This window comes from Herpailurus yagouaroundi, unplaced genomic scaffold (genome assembly GCF_014898765.1).
Source record: "Herpailurus yagouaroundi ecotype Mexico unplaced genomic scaffold, PumYag 165, whole genome shotgun sequence".
NCBI lineage: Eukaryota > Metazoa > Chordata > Mammalia > Carnivora > Felidae > Herpailurus > Herpailurus yagouaroundi.
This window is the reverse complement of record NW_024412406.1, coordinates 26,238,818-26,258,119: the sequence shown is the minus strand read 5'-3', so window position 1 is coordinate 26,258,119 and position 19,302 is coordinate 26,238,818. Positions and strand designations below refer to the sequence as shown.

The 19,302-nt window shown below is 46.1% G+C and overlaps 1 protein-coding gene across 5 annotated transcripts in view; it reads right to left on the bottom strand.

Moving 5' to 3' along the window:
- PLAG1 (PLAG1 zinc finger) overlaps positions 1-19,302 on the bottom strand; it is a 50,877-nt gene that overhangs the window by 12,052 nt on the left and 19,523 nt on the right. The window contains exon 2 of one of the 5 annotated variants that reach the window (XM_040487757.1): positions 5,256-5,359. The exons of 3 other annotated variants lie outside the window; for them this stretch is intronic. The gene's annotated coding sequence lies outside the window, so the exon portion shown is untranslated. Of the gene's footprint in view, positions 1-4,650; positions 5,225-5,255; positions 5,360-19,302 lie in introns of those variants that run through there. One more of the 5 variants, XM_040487759.1, reaches the window with a different exon arrangement.

The window sequence follows — 19,302 nt, the reverse complement described above, 5'->3', positions numbered from 1 at the left end:
TTCCTCAAACAAAGGAAACCAGCAGCTGGTTAGACTTCATTATTATTGAGCTTGATAAACTAAGCATTAAAAAATATACAGTTCGCATTTATGTAACCCTAACTAAAACGTCAACTCAAGTTACTTCTGGGTTCTTTTTTGCGGGAACAGGAACAACTTTTAAAAAGTACTGTAACTACCGTTCTGAAAAGTCTGCAACAAAATGTGCACTCCTATCTTTCTTTTTTGTGCGTCAAAGGGCGGTTACCGTGTTCTTCAGAGGATTACAATTCTCCTTTGCCTTGATCTAAGAATTGGGAAGCCAGGTAGAAAATGTACATCTACCTGTTTCAAATAGAAACTAACACCTCAGAATGCCCTTCCCGTGTTTGCTGGTGTTAAGAACGCACGTTTTTTTTTTTTTCCCTAGGGCAACTTGCACACATAAAAACAATGTATGTTTTTATGAATGTATTTAGATGTTTGTATTTTATGAATGTATTTAGATGAATGTATTTTAGAATGTATGTTTTACATTCTAAAACAGTGACTCACACGGAAACATAACAAGCAAAAATGAATCATACATCAGAGGGTCTACTAAAACAAATTCCTCTGGGGACGCCGGGCTAAGAACAGCCCTGTACTGAAACTGTTTCTGTGCTTTTAAATTCCACAGTTCTGATTGTCATTTGTCTAACAGCTGTGAATTTTTACAACACTTACCTGCATCAATACTCCTTTCGTATTTAAGTTAAAGGTCAAACATGTACTTTGATAGTTAAGGGCAAATGCCATCGATAATCAAAGCTGTGTTTATTCTCCCATGTGTTCATCATAAAACACCATTAGTAAACAATGCAGAAAACGTCAACATTTGCTTCCAACATGTTTTTCATATAGATAGGTAGCTTGCAAAAGGAAACTTACCAATAGTTAATACTTTAACTGACAAGTACAAAACACAACAGAACTTTGAATAATGTGGAAGAAATTAACAAGATCACATAACCGAGGACCAATTTTGAAGTAAGGGCGATGGCATACTCAGAACGCTTTTTTGATTGTGAATGTAATGTGGAAATTTTTACGGCATTCAATTTCTGTAAGTCTGTAAAATCTCTTATTAATGAATAATAAAAGGAAAAATATTATCTTGCAACTACAAAGACCTAAGCCTATTAAAAATAGATGGTGGGGCAGGAGCTGTGTCAGTGTTATTCATTGCTGTTTCTCATAAAAGTAAACATTTTTTTGAATGAATGAAAAGAATTAAAGCAGGGCACGTGCCTTCCAGCATCAAAACGGACTTACAGGCTTGCTCGATCACCGGAACAGACATAGGACAGAATATACGTTATCTATGTTCAAGTAAAAAATTATATAGTACAGTTACAATTTGGTCCAATAAACTAAATAAGCCACTAGAAAGGGAGACACGGCCAAGAGCTGGGATGGCACCTGACCCGCCCGAGTTGTGAGCACTCAAATAACAAGCCTCATACTCAAAATACTTAAAATTACTGTACTTATTTTCCCGGAGAAATCATAGTTAACTAAAATAGTAAAAATAAGACTGCCTGTTTTGAATAATGATACTTGATGTTTTCAACTTTGGAGCAATCCATTAAAATGTAGTTCTAACACAACCCTTTTGAAACTTACCATAAAATTTAGCTTTACTGATAGGTAGAGGGCCTTATATTTAAAAATCAAATAATAGAAGCCAACAGAGAAGTGAAGGGAAAAAGCAGACCTATTTGTTTTTAAGGACCAACGGGAAAAACTCAACCAATTCCAAAGTGGAACCAACACACTCCAACATCGGTTCTCTCTGTACAATGAGGATGTTCCTTTTTGGGCCACCTTGAACCCGGGTATGGCTGTTTATTACATTTTCTAGAGTATCCAGCGAGGAGGAACAGACAATCTGATGAAGATGGAATATCCAAGTAAATTTCATCTTCCAATTCTGAAATGTTTTCATTGGTTATTGATTTTATAGAACATAAATGTCATGTTAAAATTTTTTTCTTCTCTTTTAAAAGCTCTCTTTTAATGACCCATAACTTAGAAGTCAGCATTTCATTTCAACTAGTACACGGAGGATTCTTCCCCCGAGACTGTATAGTCTCATCCAAATAAAAAACTAATGGGGCGCCTGGGTAGCTCAGTCAGTTGAGCGTCCGACTGCGGCTCAGGTCATGATCTCACGGCTCGTGGGTTCGAGCCCCGCATCGGGCTCTGTGCTGACAGCTCGGAGCCTGGAGCCTGCTTTGGATTCTGTGTCTCCCTCTCTCTGACCCTCCCCTCTTTGTCTCATTGTCCCTTTTCTCTCTCAAATATAAATGCGCATTAAAAAAAAGAAGAAGAACCTGCTTAAAAAAAAGCAAATAAAAAAATACACATGGGTGGGATACCAGGTACTTCCATTTTCTTCACAAAGGGCAATTTTAGTCAGTATTTGCAAACAGGAAATGAGAGGGCAATTGTGCACAAGGGAATCAATGGTGCCTGAGAAAGAGGGAAGAATCGCAATTGCATCTGAATGCAAAGATTGCTTAATCAAAACTTTAACTGTTCTTAGAGGTTTTCCTGGCTTTGTTTTTTTTTTGGCATGAAACATTTCCAGAATATCGGTGCTCTGGCTAGGTATAAAGTAGGTAGGTAACTCACAGGTCCGCTCCTTTGGAAAACTGCCTATCGCCCGAACTGTGAGGGGTTGTTGTTTTCATTCTTACGTTCCTGGGGCTACAAACAAAAATGCTTGATATCAACTCTAAAAATGTTGACACTGATGGGCCCCCGACCTTTGGAGAACATGCCTCCATTCATTTATGGCTGCCTGCCTGACACTACTCAATTACAAACAGCATCCTCCGGGTTTTGGGTCTGAACTCTCCAAGCACTCGTACTGCATATGCCTAAAATGCCAACGGGAAGGCAGAGACAGTGCACATGAAAACACATGTGACGAGAAAGGAAAAGTTTTTTGTAGTTACAAAAGCTCATGCAGAGAATTAGTTTGAGGCCATCTCAAAGTAAAGTGCACTTTAAAGACAGGCTTGTGCTCTGGGATACGAAGAGGTATAAGTGTTAAGTGTGTGTGCAAAATCTTGAGCCGCACTAAACTGTATCAGGAAGATAGCCCACATCCAGGTAAGGCTCTATGTGTGTCATGACTCCCTAAGTTATGCCCATGTGGCCGTCCAGACAGGACACGACCATTCTGGAAACAGCCGCTTCTATATATTCCTATATAGTTGAGTAAATAGTATCAGGTCTAGGCAGAATGGTCAGGTCAGGGTGGCCACTCCCTCCTCCACCTGCAGAGGGCAGGGGCACCACCCCGGCCATGGCAATGAGAAGAGACTTGATAATTACATTCCTTGGCCGATTTTACTTGAGCGAGAACGAACTTCACAACTTTACCTCTCGGAGTTTAAGCCTGTGCCCGGTAAAGCTCTTCTTGGAATCACTTGCCTCTCCCCCGGGGATCCTAAATTCATCTGCAGGGAGACTGTTACTTATCCTTATACCCCCAGCACCTGGTCAGTGTTCTGGCATGTAGTAGATGTTCGATAAATATCTGTTGACCATAACCATAGTCCTGATAAGGAATTTCAGGAATCAAAACGAGCAGGTAAACAAACGTGTTTTGACGTTTCTGAAATTTCAGATCAGCGTAAAGCAAGCTCAGAAGGCGGCTTGTAGAACGAAGCTGTTAGTTTGTTCAGGCAGGGGAGTGGAAGGGAACCACGGGGACCATCACAACCACCTGGGGGTCCCTCCTGTTTCGGTCAGGGGGCGCTGAAAGTCAGGGACACGCGGGCATGTGCTACTCAGAGGCCTGCAGGTGACCCGTCAGGCACTGCAGAGACATGCCTGGGTGGTGCTCAGTCGGCCTGCATTTTCTGAACATCTCTGCTTTCAAATGTTCTATTCCATACCTCCTTGAGCGCATGCAACCGCGTCGATTACGATTTACCGTTTGGCAACAGCCCATGAAGTTTTATAGGAAAGAAAAAGGAACAGAGTGAAACTCCAATTCTTTAAAGAGGATGTTCTTCACATGAAATTAAAATGTGACGTTGAAATGACGTTGAAAATGTCAGAGAAAACGTCTGAGGGATTACCGACACAAGAGAAATCAAAACAGGAAAATCTACATAAGTGTCGTTGGCTAAGGAAAAGTAATGAAAAACAGTTTTCCTTTTTTCTAGCCGCTAAAACAGTTGCAACAAAACCTAGTGGACAAAAAAATCCACAACCTGTAACACTAAAAAACTAGGAACATCTTCTCATGTATCTTAAAAATGGACTGTACAAATATACAAATGACTCAAAACAGTATGCTAACGAGATTTTTAATGCTTACTCTTCACGGATACTGTGATTAGGAATTTCAGCCAGATTAATTTATGTACCTTTTACTTGACGACAAAGCTCTGTTCACGTATACTGTGGGACCTCGCCAGCTCCCAGCCTGCATCCTTCTTCCCCCCAGAGCTGGGTCCCTGCCTGCCCTCAGTGGAGCTCATGACCCCATTGGGTCCATCGTCTGGCACTTGGCACGGCCCTCTTTGTTCTTATCATTCTACCTCTCCTAGGGCCGAGGGTCCTGGCCTCTAAACCTCAATCCTGCATCAGAAGTCCTGCTGACAGACTTACCTGGTACCACATCCACGGGTGCCTGGATGTCCAAGTATCTCTACACCTCGACGCTGTGCCACTGAGCTGCACCTAGGGGCCGGGAGATCTAGATGCCTGGGTGTGTCCCCTTTCCAGCAAGGCTAGCAAACTGCTCTTGTCCCCCTGGGTCCCTTATCCCAGCATCTGCCCCATCCCAGCAAGCAGAGACAGCAGCCCTCCCCACCTGCCCGTAGTTAATCAGATCCCTCCCCATAGACAGAAAGGAGATAGACTGGTAACGTGGGACAGTCTATCACTCCGAGCAAGATTCAGGAAAGAGGAGCTTAAGAGTTCATCTGCCGGCTATTGGGGGAAGATGAACAAGTAAGCTTTTACAGCAGCGATGCAATTTGTGCACAAAGGGAGACTGCCCACTGCCAGTATTCCAATCCTTCCATCAGACTATAACTATTAATAAAGTCCTGCTGAACACAATACGTATTGACAGACCTTAAAACAGTAAGTGGCATGCTTATTATGTGGCATGCTTTTCAAAGCTTTTAATGTGACGTCTTAAATTATTTAAAAACTGAAATAATGGATCACTTTGAAAGCCATGCCATATAATGATAAAAGCCACCTACCTGAGGCCCTGCTCCAAACTCTACAAGGTAACCTTATTAATAGACCATCACAGAATGGAGCATTCTGGGTGCCAAATACGGCCAAGGCAGCACCAAGAGGCAACCTAAAAAGAAAAGAAGAGTTAGTTTGAAATTCCAAAAGTCAGAACCAATCTGGTTAATGGCATGTGAACCAAACTGGTTTGTATGCATTATCATATTTTGATACTTTATCGGAAAAGCTAGCTCAATTCCTGTTAGAAACAAATACGAAACAATTTATAGTGCATTGAAAAGCGAAAAGTAAGTAACTCAAAATGCCTGGATCTACAGATTTCCCCCCAAATCCCAAGTTCTCTAGATTGTTCGTATTTTTACTCAAATATTCCCAGTTCTCTGCCATTTCTCAAAATTGCCACTTATCTCCCTCATTTGTATTTCAAACACATCCACTATTTTCTCTAGAAAATTTTCGGAAAACCTGTTTGGGGTTTTTCTAAACACCAGCTAATGGAGAAACGCTGCCCAGGAGTGTCTCCCTGAGGCCATGTGCTCACAGGCCAGGGTGCAAACCGGAAATGCCCCCAAGTAGAGACAGAGTAAGGAGACAGAGAACTGCTCAGCTCCTGACTGTGTCCTTAGGATGAGACTATTATTTGTCTGAAAGCGAACTCGCAGCTGGCAAGTCTGTCTTCAAGAACACACGAAGAGGCAGCAAGACGCATTTCCGAAGTACTCGGGGATCTGGATGAGCCACAGCTTCGTTCTGTGGGTACAGGTGACGAAGGCCTACCACCAAAGGCGCTAACCGAGGCGGGAAAGGGACGCCAGGAGTCTCTTGCAGAAATCCTCGGCTTCGTTTCTCCAGACCAGAGAGTCGACGCTCAGTCATACGTGGCTGCCGCTGATTAAGACAAACAGCTGACACTGAGGCAATAAATACTGCCAACAACTATTACATGCGGCATCGATCTGAAATTCCTGGGGATGCAAGCAGGCGCGGCCCCTGTTCGCAAGAGAGCTGCGGCCACGGGAGAGATACCTGATGTCAAGTGAGGCGACAGGACTGTTAACTAAAACAGAAGCTGCCATGAGGCAGTATTACAGGGACGAGTCAGCAGTGCATATGGCATAAACAAGTACCAGAGGGTCAGAAAAGGGAAAGAATACAACGGAGTTGTGGTGACTGGGACCTTCCAGAAGGCACAATCAGGAGAGGGAGGGGAGAGGAAAGGGTGTGCTGTGCGGGGGGCATGCCGGTTAGCAGAGGAATTTCGGGACTGGAAGCCTGGCTTATCACGGATTCTGAGGCGGTGCTCCGGCCGGAGTGCAGGATGGTTTACAGACACTGGTTTGCAGATTCTAATGACAGAAGAGCACTAAACCCAAATGGCCGGGACACTGCACGCTCATGTACCAAGGACGGCAAGTGAGGCGGTTATGAGACGCTGAGAACAAGTACTTGGGGAGGTGGGGTGGGGGGAGAGGAGAGGAAAAAGAAGGGAGAGAAGAAAGTACAGGGCGTGCTTGTGCAAATGAGACGCAGCAGCTGGGTGCTGGAATAGTCTAAAGCAGAGAGCTGAGAACCAGCAAAAACAGGCATCTCCTAGAAGAACGCAGACAAGCCCTTGAGGGCCTGACCACAGTAACAAAGGAGATAAGAAGAAGGCAGACCTAGTTGTGTAGCTGACTCTTGTAGAGACGGATTCAAACCGGGTTACTGATTAACTCGTGTCGGTGCCCAGAGGCCACCGCTTTTAAGACAAAACTAGGTAATTTATTTTTTTTTTCATTTTTTTTTCAACGTTTATTTATTTTTGGGATAGAGAGAGACAGAGCATGAACGGGGGAGGGGCACAGAGAGAGGGAGACACAGAATCGGAAACAGGCTCCAGGCTCTGAGCCGTCAGCCCAGAGCCTGACGCGGGGCTCGAACTCACGGACCGCGAGATCGTGACCTGGCTGAAGTCGGACGCTTAACCGACTGCACCACCCAGGCGCCCCAAGACAAAACTAGGTAATTTAAAGACGTGATGGGCAGAGACAGAGCTTCAGATAGAAGGAAGGACAAGGTGGCAACCCCCATGAAAAGACAAAGCTACTCAGAATGTAGATTGCCGCCCCCGCATTAAGACACCACCCCACAGCAAGAAAGACCGTGGGGGTGGAGTGGGAGGGAGGGGACAAGTGGGGCAGGAGGAGGAGGCAGAAGCACCCCCAGGTGGATTGCCAGTTGGGCAAGGAAATGACTTCCAGCAAAGGGAGGCTCTCTTCCAGAGAGCTTTGCACTGGAGGAGAAGAAAAGGGCTGGTACCTAAGGGGGGACTCAGGATGCCAGGTGGGACAGACCTGGGACAGCTTCTGTGCTGAGTGAGCATGAAGAGGCAGGGAAGAACATGGAGCAGCTGGGAGCCTGAGAAAAGGGAGAGGTTTTCATCTTAGATGACAAGAGGAGCTGCTGCTTCTTCTTTTTTTTAATGTTTATTTTTGAGAGAGAGACAGAGTGTGAGCAAGGGAGGGGCAGAGAGGGAGGGAGACACAGAATCCAAAGCAGGCTCCAGGCTCCGAGCTGTCAGCACAGAGCCTGATGCAGGGCTCGAACTCATGAACCACGAGATCATGACCTGAGCCCAAGTTGGACGCTTAACTGACTGAGCCACCCAGGCGCCCCGCATCCCTGATGCTTTTAAAAAAATCATAAAAAAAAAAAGTTTTTGTTTTTTTTTTTTTTTTTTAAAGTTTGACATAAGAACTAAGTTTCTTAGTAGCTGCCGGTGGGAGTGTAGAGTGTTAAAATTTTCTGGACTACGTTGTGGAAATATGTCATCAAAGCCTTTTAAATGTTCATATATGCTGACCTCATGAATCATTTCTAAAAATGTAAGCAAACAACAACAACAACGAGAAAGGTGACAAAGATTTAAGTGTAAGCATGTTCAAAGTATATTTTAAGAATAAAAATTGATAATGTGTAATAAAAGGGGTAAGGTGTATGTCTGTGTGACAGAATAACAATGTAGCCATTAAAAACCGTGCATCTAAAGAGTATTAAATCACATGGGGAAAACACTGATATGATGCATTTAAAAAGTAAGACAGAGAATATACTATGATTCCAATTTTGTGAAGTCTACACTTAAACACTTAGAACTATTCCCCCGTAATACCCTTAAATGTATCTAGGTTATTTTTAAAAATTACCAAGATATACACTTTATATTCTTCTGTATTTTACAAATGTCCTACTTTTATATTAAAAAAATATTTTACCAAAAAGAATGGTTTTCCAAATAACGGTGCTGGAAAAGTTTGTTGTCCATTACCACCACCACCACCACCAACAACAACAACAACTTGAATCCATACCTCACACTATATGTAATCTTAACTCCAAGTGGATCATAGACACCAATGTAAAACCTAAAACTATAAAAATTTTGGAGCAAAACAGATAAAAATCTTGTGACATTCAGTTACTCAGAAATTCCCTGGCTGCAACATTGAAACCTCAACCTATAAAATAACATTGATAAACTGGATTTCATCAAAATTTAAAACTGCTATTCAAAAGAGAACGTTCAAAAAATGAGAGGACGAGCCACTAGAGGAAAATCCTGGCAAAGCCTGGATCTGATAAAGACCTTGTACTGGAATGTACTAAGAACTTCCAAAACTCAACAATACGAAGACAAACAAATTGAAAGATGGGAAAATATCTGAATGGACATTTCACCAATGAAGATGGCCAGTAAGCGCATGAAGAGATGCTCCACATCATTGGTCCTTACAGAAACGCAAGTTAATATCACAGTGAGACGGCGCCATCTACCCCACGAGGATGACTGCGATGAAAAACACCGACCGTCTGACTGCATCGGGTACTGGTGAGGATGTAAAGCAAACGGAACTCGTGCCACTAGCAAGAAGGGAAAAATAATGAAATCTTTTTCAAAGTCTGGCAGTTTCTTAAAATGTTACGCACGTGTCTACCGTATGACACAGCCATGTCACCACCTATGTATTTACCCAGGAGATACGAAAACCTGTATGTATGCAAAGACTCGTACATGGATATTCATACCAGCTGTATTTGTAATAGTGAAAAACAAACAGATACGACCCAAATGGCCATCAATGTGGTGAGTGGGTAAGCAAGCTGTGGCAGATTCCTGCAATGGACTACTAATCAGCAATAGACGGGAAGGAACTATTAATACGCACAGTAATATGGAAGAACCTGGAAAGAATTATGCCGAATGAAAGAAGTCAGACAGAAAAAAGCGTATATATGAAATGATTCCATTTATATAAAAGTCTAGGAAATGCAAGCTAATCTGTAGTGACAGGAAGCAGTTCGGTGGTTGTCCGGGGACAGAAGGGGGGCTTGGGAGGGACAGCTCACCAAAGGACACGAGTAAACTTCTCGGAATGATGGTTATGTTCACAATGTTGGTTGTGGTGAGGGTATCAGGGATGTGGACGTAGGTCACAACTTGGCAAATTATACACTTTAAATGTGTGCAGTTTATGAAGATATCAGTCATACCTCAACGAGCCACAAAAAAAGCCCAAGTTTTCATGTTGAGAAAAAACAAGTTACTGAGGATGACCAACAAATCTTCATGTGAATTCACTGAAGTTTGCAAAAAAAAAAACCAAAAAAAAACCAAACAAAAAAAAACAACAAAAACCAAAAACCAAAAACCCCAAAGCACACCACTTTCTGTGAACTGATAAACTAAAATCCTTTGTAAGGGCAATGACTCAAAATGACTAAAATCTTCCCTTCCCATTCAGAGGGGGGAAAAGAAAAAGAGGAATATTGGCTTAAATGGAAGAGCCACATTCAGTCCTTACTAGAAAGGGTATGTCTAGGCGGCCTGAGAGCCACATTCTCAGCTGTTGCCCGTGGAGGAAGCCAGTGCATCTCACCTGTTGCTTTAGAGACTGGCACATCGTGCTATGTGATTTAGAGGCTCCAGGAATACACTCTGGTTGGAACTGAGACCTACAAATAATAAATAGTTCTGGGATAAGTTCCCTTTATCAAATACCAAAAGAACTACCCGCCGAAGCGATTCCATGCAGCCTCTGTGCGTACTTTTAAATATGTTAATTCGTGGAAGCCTTGAAAGAAAGAAGTGCCAGGCTAATTGGCGGGCTTGCCTTTGATTAATTAAAAGTAAGTAACCCTGGGGCCAAGATAACAAAAGAACAGGTATCAGCCATGCTTGGGCAGGTACTGCAGGTAGAGGGAGTCAGAAACCGCGTGGCGCGTCTGGGTAACTTGAGGCAATTTGTTATTTTTGGAGCCACAGCCAGAGGCAGGCGCTGGAGCTAAGAGACCGGCGGCGGGTAGAGGGGACTTGCGAGTCATGTTACCGAAGACTGAGCATTTTTAAATTATTCTGATGATTTACAAATTACCCTAAATGTGGGCACCTGTACGATTTGCTGCCCCCCACTCCCATCCCCGGCCACGTTTCTAGGTAATTCAGAAGACGACCAGCCTTCGTGTGCTTTTGCTGCTTTCCGAAACGGAATGGAGTGTGGGCTCTCCTTTCGGGTTTGATTTAGCTTAACACTTTCCAGAGAAATCTGACCTTCCCGAGTTATAAACTCATTTCTTAGGCCTCTGCAGCGTTTGTCAACACGTAATTAACAAAAAGGGGTGGAAAGCCTTCAAAGGGAGGCCCCCACCCGGGACCCGGCCGCCCCTTCTCCCCTGTGGGACACGCCCGCCTTGCTCCCCACGCCCCACTCTGAAGGGCCCCTGGGTTACAGAAAGCCGCCCTCCCGTGACCCGTGACCCGAGCGGCACACTTCTAGCAATCTCCGTCTCACTGCTCCTCGGCTCCTCTGCTGCGGAGAGGGCCTCGCAACCTGAGCGCCTCCACCCGGTCACAGAGCCCAGGACAGCACAGGGGACGGTGCCTGGACGCGAGGGACTTGCCCTCCGGGAACCACAGCGGTGCCCGAATCCCGCCTCGGCCCTACTGTAACTTCGGACGACTGGATGGCTCTTCGGCATCGTCCTCTGCAAGGTGGGAATAAATACTTACCATGCGGCGCAAGGTCAGCGGGGTCACGGATGGAAAGTTCTGGCTTAGTTCTGAGGGTTCAAAACGCAAAGCCTTTATACTCAGTGTGTTGTTCAGAAGTAAGTGCCGCCCCCAAATGGCCTGAAGTGCACTTAAAAATAGGGGGTTTTGTTCTGGTTTCTTCTTCTTCTGGCCCCGGCTCCCACAGAATCACAGCCCGCACGATCCCTGACGGACAAACAGCGGCGGCGCTCCGTGAAAAGACGACCACGCACACAGACGTGACTGAGATGAGTACTAAAGTGACGTTTGGTAAGTGGTATACTCTTAATCGTCTCATCTCTGCGACACAGGTGGTGTGTACCTTAACTTTGATGGCGGTCACAGTCACAGATAACCCCAAATCACAGCTACGACGGAACCAATCCACGGGGAGCCAAGGGCCATTCTGCACGTTGAACTGAACGTCGATTTGGTGACACGTGATCGTGACCATCCAGGGATGGACTGACCCTTGCCTGCGGCTTAACTGCGGAGAAAGATTGCATCGCGCCTCCGAAAACATAAAGATCACCCCAAATCAGAGAAAACAGCTACATGTTAGGGGGAAAAAGGTACCGCATCGAAGTACGCCCGCAGTAAACCGAAATTCCACACTGTGACTTCTCGAACGTGGGAATGTCTCTTTCGCATAGCATCTCAGATTAATCCCCTGCAATCATCCTCCCGAATCTGAAGCAAGGGTTGGCAAAAGGAGTGTGAAAATGAATCCCATCTTGCAGAGCCAGGCCGGTGGAGGGATCAGGTATGGAGGGGAGGTACAGGGAGGAGACGGGGATCCAATCCTGGGGCAAAAAATGAGTGCTCAACTGTGACACACCACAAAGGAGGTTGCTCCAGCGGAAGGTAACTTCTCCCAGTTTTAAAACGAGCCGTGTGTGTCTTTTGAGATTTCCGAACGGTCGTACCCGTATTACTTTTACACTCTTGCTCATCCCTTGGCAGAAGAAATGTTTCTAAACACTAGATGCAATTTGAACGAAATAAATTTATACGAGGTCCACCTTGGCACACAGTACCTTTGGCAACAACGCAGTTTATGTCAAGTAGATCTGTAGGTACCTGCCACGATACTGGACTTGGTTGTTTTTTTAGCATTTTAAAAAAATGTTTATTTATTCTGAGAGAGAGCGCACATGAGCGGGAGAGGGGCAGAGAGAGGGGGAGAGACAGAGAATCCCAAGCAGGCTCCACACTCCGAGCAGAGCCTGACGAAGGGCTCCATCTCACGACCATGAGATCATGACCTGAGCCGAAATCAAGAGTCAAACACTTAACCCACTGAGCCACCCAGGTGCCCCCGTTTTTAAGAGTTTTACTGGCACTGATCTTGACCATAAGGTAATGAATGATATAGAGACCTGTGTATGTATTTTTCCATGTATTTGCCTATGCAGTATGCACGTTTTGGCCTTTCTGAACCTCAATACCTTTAACTGCAAAGTGAACATGGTCGATTCTTGATTAAGCGGAATAGCCGGAAAGTAAGGTAGAAGGTCACAGAAAATCATGGCTAAGACAAAACTGATCACAACGATACGCTGACTTGTTGCCCTTTTGCTTTTTAACCTCAATTTCATTTGGGTAATTTAAAGCTACAGATCAATCCATGCTGGGCCAGAGGGGGAAGAAGCGACTTCAGGAGTAACAAAAAAATAGCAAAGAAACTCTTGGGTCTGTCTCCAGCAGCTTCCGCTGGGTACCGGCGAGGGCCACGGAATAAGTGCCACCAGAGCAGAGATCTTGCTTTCTACCGACCCTTTCCGGGTCCCTAATACCTAGAACAGTGGATGCCCGAGGAGGTACTGCAACATTTACTGAATGAGTAGCAGGAGGAAGAAAAAAGAGGGAGGGAGGGAAGGCTTCCCTTCTACTGGCCAGTGTGGAAGAAGACAGCTGCCCAACCTACTTGATGACCTTTGTGAAGGATTCAGAATTGACTGGATACTTTAAACTTGGAAATTCTCTCGGATTTCCCTGGAGTATCCGGCAATCGAGAAAACCTTGTTCTCTCTCCTCTCTTGGCCCACCCTCAACAGATACCAGGACACTGCAGTCACTGTGCCATCTTGTGGTCATGTCTCGCAAGTTCGTCTTCCTCAATATACCATTAGAGGCTCCCTACCTGCACAGAGTCTCTGGGAGTGAGCTGTAAGAGTAAAGTTTTGGATAAATAAATCGCCATCATTTAATTCAACGGTCACGGAAAACCAAAAATGTAATTAGTCACCAGTTCTATTATCAAGAAGCGTGTAATCTAGAAGGGGAGATGTCTCAAAAAGAGTATTTATAGTTACCGATAACACAAAACAGAAGGTAGAAAATGCCCCGAAATAAGTATAGATTAAGAATAATGGGAATTCACAGAGATAAAAGACTCATTCGAGCTTTGGAGGGGAAAATGTGGGGAGGAAGAGCCAAGTGAGCGGAGAGAGAGAAGACGTCGACTTGTCAAGGGGGGCTTGGAGGTGGGGTGCGGCTCCCACGGGAGGCGCAGGGACAGGGCAGGGACAACGGCGGGGCCTGCAGAGCGCGTGGACTATGGCAGGGGCAGTTACTTCTTCCTTGACTGGAGCTGATGGTGGCCTAAGCGAGGGAGTGGGGAATGAGGCTGTAGAAAGGCGGGCTGAGAGGGACCAGGAGGCTGTGAAAGGGCTGGAGGAAGCCGAGCATGGAGGGCAAAGGGCACTTCTGTGGGCGAGGTCAGCCTCCGTGGCGTCTGCGGAAGCAATCCTGACTGGGGGTGACAGGCGTCAAGTGCACCAGCTGTGATGCCGTGGGCAAAAAGGGACCTACCTTTTGCAGCTGGAAGGTGAGATACTTAAACCCGGTAGGTTGCTACGAGGGATAGATGGGAGTGGGCATCACACGCAAAGCACCCTGGCGGTGTGTTTAACAGACAAGGGAGAACCAACACAGGCTTGGAAGAGCAGGGGAAGGATGAGGGCTGAAGACGGCTTGTGACAGAGACACAGGGGCGAGTCTACTCACGACACGCAGGTGTTCAGGGGAAGGAGCGTGGAGAGGGGCCGAAGGAGGAACCTTCTGCTTACGCAATGGACAGAAGAGGCTGGCCAGCACAGGGGTGGGGGGAATGCCACCGAACGGGAGGACAAACCAGGGAGCCGGACGGTCCGAACAGCAAAAGGAAGGAAGTAGTCAAGATAAGAGAGACAGTAGTCGAGATAAGAACTAAATCCTACTCCCTTTTGCTGTGGAGATGGGTAGGTTTTTAGTAATCTTGGAAAGATTCAGGGGGACGGAGGAAGCCGCATGGAACGCTGAGGCTGAGGAAGGGGTGCAGTGCGAGAAATCTGAGGCTCGAAGCTCTTCAGAGGAATGGTGTCGGCTGAAGGGGAAGGTACAGCAAGGAGTGAGCTTTGTGTCACCGCGTTTGCTCCGAAGCTGGCAGAGGCTTGGCACGTTTACGTGTTGATAGGACCAGGGAGAGAAAGGATGAAGGGTTAGCGGGATGGGACCCAGAGCAGAGGAGCAGGTCCAGGAGGAGAGGCTGTGTGCAGACGCTGACCTGAGACCCCACAACACACGGGCGGAGGGCAGAGAAGACAAGCGAGCACTGCCTCACAGAGGAGGGGACGGCTGGGCACGATTTTCGGCGATGAACAGGCACTGGCCAAGTGGACGCAGGGAGGTGAGAACATTCCAGCAGCGCAAATGGCATGAGGGCGGGCATATGAGACCGCACTGACGAGCCCGAGGGAGGACCTGCGGTTTGGTGCTGTGGGGGGAGGAGAGGGAACGAGAGCCAGAGAGGAACCTGGGACCCAATCCTGACGGGCCTCGGACTCGAGCCGTCATTTCAGGACCACTTTACACATGCGAGTTCTAAATCACCTGGTGATACGACCGTCCATCTGGAAGCCCAGGAAAAGCAGCAGCCAGGGGGGAGGATCCTTCCAGGGCTGGGAGTACCAAGGTGGGAAAGCGGGCAGGCGATGCAGTGCAATGTTCTGGAGCACTAGCGAGAGCAAGCCGGGGCGGCAGAGAGCAAGTGAACACGGACCAAGAGGAAAGGAGAGGCGGAGAGCGTCCACAGAGCGAGAAGCCCAGGTCCCGCAGGGAAGGCAGTAAGTGGAGTGGAGGGGACACAAGCTGTCCCCACAAGGCTCACGCTAGGGCTCATTCACAGAGGTGAGCAGCATGAAGTGACGACAACACTCTGGAAGGAGGAATGCAAATGTGACGTAGTTTTAGTACGGATGATAGCGTCAGAGAATCTTGATTACGAGGTTTGCACCTTCTTAGTATCTAGATTTCTTACCCGCTATCCCCCCAGTTAATACTTAAAGGTACCAAAAGAAGTGCCAATTTGAATCCTTTTTTTAAAAGAAAGGAATTAGGTAATGTGAATAATCACTTCCTTAATTTGCGTTGAGAATTCGGATTAATTCAGAATTTGGCAGGTGAGTTTTTCCCCCTCACTGTAACTGCAGTTGTAGTAGGAATCTCCTTCTCACTTATAATGCAATGTCAATGATCTAGAACAGGGAGAAAAAAACAGAGAGGAGGAACAGGCTGTGAACGGCCAAAGTAGACGTTACAAAGCCACATGCTCCGTGCACTTGACGATGGAGGTAGTGCCGTGCGCCCTCCCTCACCGGGTGCCAATCTCTCAGGCAAAACGATAACAAGTCGGGTTCCTGGGATTTCTGGCACGGGGAATATCAGTGGCCTCAGCCGTCAAAGGCAACTGTAATGATGGCAGCAAGCGGTGGCAGCTCGGAGGGGAAAACATACGAAAGACAAATATGCACAAGAAAAATCAAAAAGCATAGATAGCGGCAAGATTTCCTTAAGTGGTCAGGGCCCACGTGGGGGCGAGTTAAGGAAGCGGGCCCTCCCATGTGCTAACGATGACTGAAGATGTCCTCCCGGAGGTCAAAATGGCCGTGCAGTTGCCAAGCCAAGGAAAGCATTTATCATTTCCCCCACCCATTTCCCACCTAAGAACTTAGCTGAAGAAAATAACCTGAGGTGCATACAAAGGTTTATGTGCAAGGCCATTCATCAATGCTTCTTTAAAGGCTGGAAATAAGGTGCACAGCCAACACCAGGAGAAGGTGAGATAAATCGTGGCGCTGACTCACACGTAGCTAGCCTGTGAGGAACACGCAGAAGTAACATCCAAGCGCACAGGAGATAACCTTTACGTGATGTCACGCTTTCGCAAAGTAGGATATAAAGCAAAGAAGATCTGACTTTGGTTTACAAAGGTATGTGGTTTAATGAAAACAAATTACCTGTTTGTATTTAACGTTTCAATGATGTGAACTTTGATATCACGTTGGAAACACAGTATCATGTGCCTGTCCTTATTTGATGTATATCGATGTTATTCTTGTTTCTGGCACTTAGCTTAATATTTACTTCTTCCACAAATTCAATCCTTCCTATTTTTCTTTCTAGGTGACTCTAACATGTTTGGAGGTAAGAGGAGAACCTGAATCTTACATAAAATGAGGGGCCACAGAAGCATGTCGGACAGTCCTACAGGGATGCAGTTACCAAGAAACAGACGTGCAGGAAACTCTACAGGACTAAACCAAAGCAAACCAAAAAGACCCCACTTCTTCAACAAGCAAATTTTAAGGGGGAACATAGGGAAGGGGTAACCAGTAGGTCAGAAAAGATTTAGAGATGTTATCAACTACCTGTAGATACAGACCCTATGGGTTACGCAAACTTAAAAAATATTGAGACGATGGTAAAGATTTGAACATTTCTAAATAATTGACGATGTTAAGACATCGTTCTTTTGAGTTGTGATCATCATATTGTGATATATCTAGACAGAGTTTGTACGTTTTGGAAATACACCAGAAAAATGCAATGATATGAAATAATTTTGCATCAGAAGACTCCCCAGAAGAGATACGCATGGGTAGGGGACAGACAACACATGACTGCCTACTGAGGTTGAAACAGAACTGTTGAATCAGGTTTTGGGAATATGAGGATCATTCTACTGTTCTCTATGCTTTTGTGTGTCTGAAATATTCTATAATCAAAAGTTTAAGAAATTCTCTAAAGGCAGCACCGCACATAACCTACGTGGTAAAAACCATATGTGATGTATCACAAACCGTACGAGTGCTTAATACGAACCGGTGGACAGTGACAAAGAAATTGCGTGTACTTTATGACACTTACAACTTCTGTGAGCTAAGGAATGTGCATGATCATTTCTGAAAGCCTGGCCCTGCCACAAAGGTCACAGGCCAATCAACCGATGTATACTACCCAACTGAAGCCCAGTAGTCCTTTGTACTTGTGCGTAAAAGTGACACCATGACAAACAGCTTTAGGACTCGTGGCCTTTCGATTCTATAGATTGTTTTTTAGAAACAAATCGTGTGGGAGAGGGTTTTTAGGCTTTCAAATAATCACTTAGCGGACTGTGACGGGGTAATTTTTTTTAACTCTACTAAGGGTGGAGAATAAATTGGTCCAGCGGGATCAGAGAACTGTGTCAGGCTGGGATGAATACGGTGGCTTGTGGAGGCAACGGCGGTAGAAGGGCCCTGTGTCACGGAGCAGACAGACCAGACACTGGGGGAAAGCATCTGCTGGACTTGGCAACGGGGGTAGGGGTATGTGCGCGTGCAAGGTCTGCGGAAAAAAAGAGGAAGGCCGGACGGACGTGGCAGAGTCCAGTGAGGGCTTCAAGCTGTTCTGGTCTGGTCTGTCCACCGGCTGAAGAAACATAGCCAGTGTGGGGTACGCATTTCCATATTCGATGGGACAGGAAAAGAGATGGTGAGCCCTGGGCAGGAGAGCAGAGCTTCCCAGCAGGCAAGAGAAGAAGGGGTTAAGGTGCAAATAAGGTTTGTGATCAGAGGACGGACTGCAGATAGGGCATATCTGATAGACTCAATTTCCTCAGTGAACTTGGGGCACTTATGTAATGTCTATTACAAATTCTAATTAGAATCCCTATTAACTATTAATAGACTAGTATTAATCACCAGATCATAAAATATTAGGTATTTCTATTTTATTAAATACTAGAATGCAAATAAAAGGGAAATATTAGTTATGTAATAGATTAATACTAGTCTACTATATTATATATAATTGTCTTATATATTATATAATATATATCTACTATTCGATTATTAGAGATCCTAGTTCTATGACAACTATTATCGGTGTCATTATATTAGCTAGAATTTCATGGAACAGAGTGGACAGGGCTGCTTAGAAAACAAAAGCCATGTAAGCACTTACACGAACCAGGTATTTTGCTGAGGACTGTATTCACGCATCATCTCATTTAACACTTACTTAACTTCTCTGAGCCTCAGTGTCTTCCTCTGTGAGTGGGGGATAAGCACAGTACCTCTCTTTACGGAGTCGTCGCGAGCATTAAAAGGGTCCCTATGTGTAAGTGTGCTGGACAGTGAGCACACGGTAAGCACTTCGTAGCGTCGGGGGCGCCGTTGCTCAAGAAGTGAGCCAACTTCCCCATCCACCACTTCTGTAGCTACCACGCCACTCCCCGCCGCAGCTAACCAGCCCCCCCCCCAGGCCGCCCGCCACAAGGCCAGGGCAGCACAGGAGTGAGCATGGGCAGGGAGAGAGGTGCGGGGGGGGGGGCGGCGGGGGGAGGGATGGGGCTGGCAGTGGGGTGGTGGTGGAGCCACGAGGAAGTCCGGCTTCGGCCTCTAGGGATGGCTGAAGGGGGTGACAACCACGAGGAAGCCGGGCAGAGCCTGTACAGGCCCCCTTCCTGCAGCTCCAAGGAGGCAAGGAGTCCTGAAGCCTGGAGGGCCTGGCTTCCTGTGGGGGGGGACAGGGGGCGGCGCAAGCTGGGAGTGGAGAGTGGGGAGAAAACCCCCAAGGAACTCTGGGTAAGTGAGGCTACGGGACCCACACGAGACTCCACTTCCAACTCTTAGAGCTCAAGCCTCGCGAAGCGTGCCGCGTGCTTGCTGTGCGAAGCTATG